The following is a 9,629-nucleotide window of genomic DNA, read 5'->3' as shown; positions in this document are numbered from 1 at the left end:
CAAAGGAACTTCACTGGAATTTGATTTGGGAAGTTTGTCAAAAAATGTCAGAAAGGTTTTAAAACATTTGGTCAAATAGGACCATAGATCACTGTGAAACAATACATATTCACTTAAGCAATGTGACAAAAGATTTCAAAGGAAAATACAGAACAGATCACTTAAAAGATAAACTCTAAAAGGTAAAGAAACTTAAGTTCTGTTATAAAAGCAGCTCAATGGTCAAAACACAACTTTGTTTTCTTAACAGAAAGAAAACTGAACTCTAGTCTTGCATCAGCCTACTTTTAATAACAATTCATTTACTTAATTAAATTTATTCTAAACTTAGCCAATCCCGACGTTGCACAAAACTCTTTTCTCGGGGTCCCTTTCCACGAACTTTCCATAACTTTCTGTATCAGTATTAGTTTGTCTCTTATTTGTTCCCATGCAGAAACAACCATCTCTAGGACAAAATTACTTTCTTTTCCCTTAACAAAATGCAATTCTATTCTTCATACCTTCTTTTACTGAAAACCCACATCCTACTTTGCTACTGTATACTGAAATATTTCTCTAATTATTTCTGGTAGCTTTAATTACATATTTAAACTAGAATACTCAACTCTTCAAAACCTTAATTTCTAGTGAAAACTAAGGATCAAGCAAATATGAACTGTCTTTTATGTTAGTATTCTATAGATTGGCAAACATAAATACCAATTATAATTTCTAAAAATATGTGCTTTCTTATAGAAAATCTCATGTGGTACCAAACATATTTATCAATAGTCTTAAATATCTTTAGTTTCCCTGTAAATACAAGCCAATGTTTAGTAATTAGTGTTTCAGTACCTCATTTTATTTGGGAATGACCTAGCTATTCAATAAACTTTCCTCATTTAAATTAGCACAACTCTAAAATTTCAAGTTACCAAATATCTGGAGAGATTATTTTTAAGTAGACATTCCTAAAACATAATTACTCCTAAGACATTTACCCAAAAGCTCTTACTTCATTTACATTTTTTTAATAAAAATCATACCAAGTTTTTTCTTGCTGACAAATCTGCAACACACATAAGATCTTATTTGACTTCTATTAAACCTAGATACAGTAAAAGTATTATACTTAATATTGATGATTCTAAAGACATGTCTATACTAATTAAATTGACAAACTTTAATACCAGGTATTAACAATGAATATTTCCCAGTTCGTGTGAACCTGAAATTCATTCTGGCAGTTTCCTTTTATATTTCTGAGAATTCATATAAGCACTTAATTTCCTTTAAGCCAATTAAGTAGAGCTCATTTCCAAATTAATTTTGATAATACCATCCAAAGGTAAAGACATATTTATAATGCACACAGACATATGGAAAGACACAAGCAGAGGTCTCAACTTCACTTTAAAATTTAGTCATGAATTAGGCATTACAATATAAAACTCATTCGTTTATAAATAACATTTGGAATAAGTTAAATTTGAAAAGGCCTCATCTCCCCCACCCCGTTGTTTCCCTCAGTCTCAGGAATTACAGTAGTCTAGGTAAGTATTCCTGAGAACCCTGGTAGAACATTTACATCTCAAGGCACTGGGAGAGAAAAGCAAGTTTTCCTAGAAAGACTTGTTCCCTCAGGGTCAGAATTCTGGAAAGGTGTCTTATCATGCCAGCTTTCTCTAACAACTGTGTCTGCTATAGAGTCCACTTTGGCCATTTTCTGGGCAAGATTCTCCTTTAATGCCCAATTAGGTAAGTGCTTGTAAGAGTAAGTTTTGTTTATAAACTTGGCTGGGGCGTTGGTCAGAGGTTGGCTTTCTGACACCCCTTGTTTCTGTTTGAGAGCTCTATTTCCCATCTTAAAGTTGAATTTGTTGGGGATAAAATCTACTAATGAGATTGTATGTGGGCCAGTGTGCTGCTTGTGAGCTTAACTCCTCTAGACGCCGCTCTAGAGTCATCGCAGCCCTCTTACGTGTCTCAGTTTCTCCCTTTGGTCGTCTAAGACCACCGTTGGTACTCAGATCATTGAATGGCCAATTCTTATACATGATCCCTGGATGAGCACGTCTTTTAATTAATAGACAGGTTGCCCTGTGGGACCACTGCACAGTGTGAGGATTCTGCCTCCACCACTCCCATAAATTTCTCAGTTTCCTGAGAAAGTCGTAACCAACCAGAAGCAGTCTTATCCTCCTTCTTCAGAGCAAAGCTCTCGTGTAATATCTTCACTTTTATCCCAACAAACTCAGTAAGGCAGCCAAATTCAGGAGAGGTGTCAGATCAGCCTTCTACCTAACCACTCAGCCCAGACAGCTCAGTGTCTTTCAACGGGGTGGGCGCCTTCCCTAGTATCTTTCAGCTGGGTGGGCATACCCCTCAACAGTGTCTTTCACCTGAGGGGCCAAGGACTGTTACATACTGCCAGATAAAACTCAGGATATCAACCAATATGGGAGAGCCGAGAGCCAGGGAAGAGAGACTCACCCAAATTCGTCTAGACTCTCTGAGGGAGGTGAATGGGCACAAGAGGCCTCTGCTGGTACCAGACTCTGGTTCCTCATAGAGTTCAGGCAAAGGAGAGAAGACTGCTCTGGGTCCCTTCATAAGTTGCCAAACTGTTGACTGAAAAAAAAAAAAAGAAAGCACAACATGAGTTTAAGTTTTATTTGGACAAAATGAGGACTAAAGCCCAGGAGACAGCCCCTCAGATAGTTCTGAGGAACTGCTCAGAAGAGGTGGGAGCATGGTCAGTATATAATTTTAGTGAAGGGGGATACGTGCGATCAAGCACACATTTTGGTAGAATGTTGCTAGTCACAAGAAGCTTGCTGCTAGTCACAAGGGGCAGATGTCTGTTAATGATTCTAGCGTTCTTCTAGATATGAGAAGATGCAAGAATTTGGGCTCATAAAATCTCCTGCTGAAAGTATTTAACTGTCAAAAGCCCTGTTCTGCCAGTTTTTCTCAGAGCACAGAGTACCTCATTCCTCCTCTCCCTGAACTCCTTTCAGGGTGTGCCGAAAGTCAGCAACTGCAGTGGCTAGTGACTTGATTCTTATAGAACCAGAGCGCAGGTGAAAATTTTTAGCTGTCAGCATCTTTAAGGTAGACTAGGCAAAGCTATGATGTTTAGTAGGTGTGTGAAATGCATTTTCAACTCGGGAAATTTTTGATTTACAATGAGTTCATTGGGATATAACCCCACCGTAAGTCAAGGAAGATCTATATTTTCTTTTAGATCAGTATCAGAAATATAACTCACTGACTTGTAGATAACTCCTTACAAACAAGGAATTTCAGTTTTGATAAACATAGTACCCTTGCTAGAGTCAGAAAATCCATTTTTAGCCTGTTAATATTGTTGGGAAGGAAAACTTTTCCATTCTACCCTTCTAGGTTCTGTGTCTGACTTAAGAACTGAATTGGCATAACAGATAAACAGGAGAAAAACACTATTTTAATTATGTACTTAACACACAGGAGCATTCCGAAGATGTGAGACTCAAAAGGCAGCCAGACAATTGAGGCTTATAATAACATCCTGACCTAATGAAAGCGATAGAGGTCTGCGTTTCAAAAGGGAGAGAAGGCAATTCACGGGAAGGTGAAAAGAGGAAATGAAATATTTGTCAAACAAATGTTGCCTTGCCTTGTAGGTAAGCACCTCAGGTGACTTATCTCTGGTAATAACTCTGTTCCTAGTACAGGCCCCCTTTCTAATGTAAATTACTCTTACAAAAGCGTAACTTCTACTGGTTTTAGAGCTTCTCCTGTGTCTGCAGTTTCTCAAAATAATCAGCTCAAAATAATCTTATGCCAAAGAAGCATAATTTGGGGTGGCATATTCTGCTACCCTTCAATGTTTTACTTCCTTTAATAGAGCTGCAGGGAGAAACTAGGTCTTCAAAAATAGAGGAAGCGGAACAAAAAGAATAGAATGTATTTTCCTAAAAACAATCGTTTCAATGGTGTGACAAAATTAGGTGGTCTTCTCAGTGGCATGTTGTAGCATTTTGAGATTGAGCATTCAAGTAATTTAACATAATTGCATAGAATCAGGTTTTAAAATTCAGTTGAAAAATAGCATGAAGTCTCAGGTTGGGTTCTGCAGGACGCAAAGTTTAGCTGCAGAATATTTCTTAGGGAGTGCCCTAGGGACCAACATCTGTGGCAGGGAGGAGGAAGCAGGAGTGGGCAGAACAAGAGGTGAAGATTCAATGCAGGCCGAGGAAGCCTCGTCTCCCCTGCCCCCATCCCCCAGAGAGTTACAGAATATTCAAGATTGTCCTGAACTGTCCTAAGATGTCCAGGCTTTCGTACCCCTGATCAGTTAGGTGAGAGTATAAACTACCATAGCCATCCTAGAGATCAATTCAGCAGTATTTAGTGGAACTGGGTAGGCCACACCCTGCGACTTGCCAGTATTACTTGTGTGTTCTTCAGAGAAACTCTTGTATAGGTTTATAAGGGAGAAATGGTATAACAGAATTGGAGTCTGTTGTCCATCATCAAGGAACTACCTAAACCAAATGGGGTGGAGGCATATGACAATCCTATTCAGTGGTCAGAAGCAATGAACTAGATGAAAATAGCAAATATTTAGTTAACTACTAGGGAATGATAATACTAGCTAACTTTGACTGATAATACTAGCTAACATCACTTACTGTTTGCCATGCCCTTTGTTTATCTGCACCACCTGTATTCAACCCAATGCTCCATTATCATATTCCTAAATGTGGACACTGAGGTATGGAGAGGGCTTTCCTAGTGGCGCAGTGGTTGAGAGTCCGCCTGCCGATGCAGGGGACGCGGTTTCGTGCCCCGGTCCGGGAAGATCCCACATGCCGCGGAGCAGCTGGGCCCATGAGCCATGGCTGCTGAGCCTGTGCGTCCTGAGCCTGTGCTCCGCAACGGGAGAGGCCACAACAGTGAGAGGCCCGCATACCGCAAAGAAAAAAAAAAAGATCACATAGCTAAAAAGTGGCAGAACCAGGATTTAAATGGAGAAATCCTAGTTTTGAGAGGTCATGCTTTTAACCACTACCTCAAGTATACACTTTGGGGATAAAATGTTGAATGTGAAAAAGAGAGACAAAACAAGAGCTAGCACATAATACTCTATGTGAATGTAAGGCACACCTAATATATAAATTACACCATATCTTTGAATGATACATACCTTGCCAAGGATTTATGTTAATCACTTTAGAGTAGCAGCCTTTGATGGAAGAAGGGAAATAGAAGCAGGAAGATGAAGGGGAAAAGATATAAAAAGAGGAAAAGGGCCTGGCATGCATCACTGATGCTGTACTATAAACTGATTATGAGTAAGACAACTCCCTTCACTTGGGGCCCAAAGCAAGCAAAAACGTTACAGTAAAACTTCAGATCTGATCAGCTCTCGACTTACCTGATAAAAACATTTGTCATTTCTTCTGTGATAACTTACAAACTCCTGTAAAAAGGATACAAGACATGGGTCACTTCCACCTTACTCTCAATGTCCAGCCATATAGCATTTCTCTGTTGCTTGAACACCTTGTGCCCTCCCGGGCCACCTTCCTTCACCCTGAATGTCTGCTCCTCCCCTCTGCAGCTTGGCTACATTCTGCTCATCCTTCAGATCTCAGCTGAAACATGCTTTTTACAGGAAGTTCTTTCCTTGAGCCCCAGACCAGGTTAGCTCTTCACAGCACTTACTTTTATTGTGTAGTTATTTGTGCCATTCTGTTTTCATGTCTTTCTCCCACCTAATATGAGGGTGTTTTATTTCCTGTGTTCACTGTCCCTAAGCCCAGCAGGGTATTTAGCATGTATTACACACTCAATATTAAATGAATAAATTCAAGTTGTAGTTCATAAAAATGGCCACAAATTTTTTGATGCTTATCCCTCTAAAAGATAGAAATCTATTTCCATGCTTTGAATCTGGTGGGTTTGTGACTGCTTCAACCAATAGTATGTGCTAGAAGTGACACTGTATGGTTTTGAACACTAAGTCACAAAAGGTGATACACCTTCCTCCCAGCTCTCCTGGGACAACTCCTTTCAGAAAAGCCCACCACCACATAAGAACTCTGACAACACTGAGACCACCATGCAGGAGACATCACGTGTAGGCACTCTAGACAATAGTACCAGCTAAGCCCAGCCTTCCAGCCACCACTGTCAGGAAGCCAGAAGAGCAGGGACATCATCTTTTGCCCTGCACACCAGCCTATCCAACAGTCGGGTACCATGGAATGACTTCAATCGAAGATACAAGAAGTGAAAGAATTGCTCGGCCAAGCCCTGTCCAAATTTCTGATCTACTGATTATGTGAACTATACTAAAAGGGTTGGTGTATCACTAAGTTTGGGAGTAGTTTGTTTTGCAGCAATAGCAACTGGACCATCTAGAAACTGGAGGAGATATAAAGATAGCATGTATACGCCAAGGGAACAGTACAACAGGGTTATACATACACAGTACAGCTGCATATATTCTGGTAATATTTTTAAAAACAAAGAATCCTACAGTTATCCAGGATTTCAGGTGTACATCTGTCCCCTGCATTATAGGATGTACCTTTCGTTTCCAGATACTAATTCTAATAAGGTCTTCAGTCATTGTGAAAACCCAAAAACATCCTTGCACATTTGAACAATGCACATATAAGACTGATTTCTCACAGACTCATCACGAATTAAAGTACATTCCTTCTATAACCACAAACATTTGAAAAAGAAATTACAAGAGCATCACAGGATAGAGTTTTTAGGCCACATCAATCAAAAGCTTTATTCTAGTTTTTGAAACTTTTAAACTTTGTTTTAAAAACTTAGAATTTAAAACTTGTACCAGTGAAGTTGGGTTTAATCAGTGTATGGGTTCAGAATTACAGGCTCAGGGGGCTCCCTCTGGAAGATGAAGAGAGAGGAAAAAAAAAAGTCTCCACCATCATTAAGGATTTTTTATGTTTCTGGAGGTCTCAAATCCTGGTAATTTTCCTCTCAACTCAAACTTAGGAAAATATTGTTACTACATAGCTTGGTATTCTAAACTTGTGAGATTACAGAGCCATCAGAAGGTTCTGTAAAGAAAATCTCATTGCCATCACAATGAGTATGGGATTACAGAATTCAAACTTTTTACCCCAAATTGAGGAACGCACCCATTCTGCTAGAGTTCTCTACATAGTATTATGCATAGCATAATACTTTACATTATCACAGCTTTTATCAGGACTCTTTGGAAGATAATCTGTCTCAGCTATATTCTAGTTATCTAGCTATAAAATATAGCTATATCTAGCTATATTTTAGTTATTTTAGCTTTAAAGATATTTTCTAATTAACTTTTAATTTTGCTTGATAATTTCAAAAGTTATAATGAACTAGATCTCTAAAGATGTGACTGAAAATGGTGGAAGTCAAAAGGATAAGTATCTTGGGATTCCCTGGTGGCACAGTGGTTGGGAGTCCGCCTGCCGATGGAGGGGACACGGGTTCGTGCCCCGGTCCGGGAAGATCCCACATGCCGTGGAGCAGCTGGGCCTGTGAGCCATGGCCGCTGGGCCTGCGCGTCCGGAGCCTGTGCTCCGCGACGGGAGAGGCCACAGCGGTGAGAGGCCTGCATACCGCAAAAAACAAACAAAAAAAAGGATAAGTACCTTGGTTTATTACTGTCTTACTATGCAGAATGGAGGACCCCCAAATCCACCCCCATTAGGAATTTTAATGGCTGATGCTCCCTATATCAAATAATGGCATCAGCAAATATGATGATCTAAGTTACAAAATATCTAAGCCCCAAATGTGCACTCTGACTTCCAGATACCCATTCCATCACCAAATTCCACCACCAAAATTCAGCTTCTACAAAAGGCAACACTCCTACACTGTTGTTGGAAGTGTAGATTGGTACAGCCACTATTGAGAACAGTATGAAGATTCCTCAAAAATCTAAAAATAGGAATACCATATGATCCAGCAATTCTACTCCTGGGTATATATCTGGAGATGAAAACACTAATTCAAAAAGATACATGCACCCCAGTGTTCATAGCAGCATTTACTATAGCCAAGACATGGAAGCAACCTAAGTATCCATCAACAGATGAATAAAGATGTGATATACATACACAATGGAGTATTACTCAGCCATAAAGAATAAAGTTTTACCATTTACAATATGGCTAGTCATGGAGGGTATTATGCTTAGTGAAATAAGTCAGAGAAAGACAAAATACTATATGTTATCACTTGTACGTGAACTCAAAATGAGTGTATATAATGAAACAAACCGACTCACAGATCTAGCAAACAAACTAGTGGTTGCCAGTAGGGAGAGGCAAGATAGGGGTAGAGGATTAAGAGGTACAAACTACTATATATAAAATAGGCTACAAAGATACACTGCAGCACAGGGAATATAGCCAACATTTTATAATAACTTTAAGTAGAATATAACCTAAGCATTTGAGTCACTGTGTTGTATAACTAATTTTGTAAATCAACTATACTTCAAGTAAAAAATGAAAAAGAATTCAACTTCTACATATCCCTTATTTTTTTGAAGAGTTCAGACTTTTATTGTCTGATTTCCCAGCTTCAACTTCTTCCATAAGTTTTGGCCTCGCCAGAATTATCTTTCTAGAACATAGGTATGATCATGCCAATCCTTTGGCATTCACATGTCTTAACCAAAATAACTGTTACGTTCCTTAGCCCGATATTCAAAGCTCATCACAAACTTGTTCTAGACTGTAAATGCCTAACCCGGGCTCTAGACTGTTGCGGAGTTTCAGGTTAGGCATTTCTAATTCTTATCTCAATCTAGAGCCAACCCTTAATCAAAACTGAGTTTTAACTTTGGAAGATTGATGGCCCATGTGGATTTTATTTTTAATGAATTGACTTAGTGGTCTTACCCTGCCTTGTGTGCCAACTCTCCCTGACTCCATCAAATCTAACAGAAAGCATCAGGGGAGGAGGCTTGGCTCTAAACAAAGAAATTTGGAATAACTAAATTCACTGGTATCCTTCTGAATAGCTCGCTGACAGACACAGTATTTTCTGAGCTCGTTTTAAAGTACTGTTTACACTGGTCTATGGCTATAAAACTGATTGTGACAAAGCCCAAGACGGAAACTGGAAGATGCTTGCGTTCCTCTCAGGAGATTGTGCAATGCTTGGAGAAGTCACCAGGGGGCGCTGCGCCTCCCTCTACCTCTGCATCTCAAGCATTCCCAGCACACAGCTACAGACTCTACACTTTCAAGACAAAAAAAGAGGAGCCAGAAAAAGGTAAAAATCCGTGGGGCAAGAATGCAGGAGTGGAAGGCAGGCCAGCTGCATGGGTGTGTGACCTGTGTGCAAGCACAGGGCTCCACATACAGAAAGGTCTGTCCTTGGTTTAATGCTCTGTTCTGCCTTGAAATTTAGTTTTTGTGCAAGGGCTCCACAATTTATGTAGGCAGTTCTGGTCTGAGGGTTTGGAGGCTGGCGCTTCAAGCCATATCTAACCTTCCCTAAGGAAGGATTATGATGTTGGATTTTCTTCAACTTTTTACAACCCAGGTCCAGTCATAAAAATCTTTCAATCCCATTTCCCCCTAAAATTGGTTATATGGTATTGTTGGGCTGCACCCCAC

General features: G+C 39.6%; 1 long non-coding RNA gene across 1 annotated transcript in view; it reads right to left on the bottom strand.

The window, feature by feature from the left end:
- Window positions 1-749: 749 nt before the first annotated feature.
- Window positions 750-9,629, bottom strand: part of LOC113617586 (uncharacterized) — a 30,963-nt gene continuing 22,083 nt past the window's right edge. Inside the window, exon 3 of the long non-coding RNA XR_003431708.1 lies at window positions 750-2,613. This is a non-coding gene — a long non-coding RNA (uncharacterized LOC113617586). The remainder of the gene's footprint in view (window positions 2,614-9,629) is intronic.

Source organism: Aethalodelphis obliquidens, unplaced genomic scaffold (genome assembly GCF_003676395.1).
Source record: "Aethalodelphis obliquidens isolate GAN/ISIS:26980383/991018 unplaced genomic scaffold, ASM367639v1 scaffold4, whole genome shotgun sequence".
NCBI classification, from domain to species: domain Eukaryota; kingdom Metazoa; phylum Chordata; class Mammalia; order Artiodactyla; family Delphinidae; genus Aethalodelphis; species Aethalodelphis obliquidens.
This window is presented reverse-complemented; position numbering and strand designations above follow the sequence as displayed.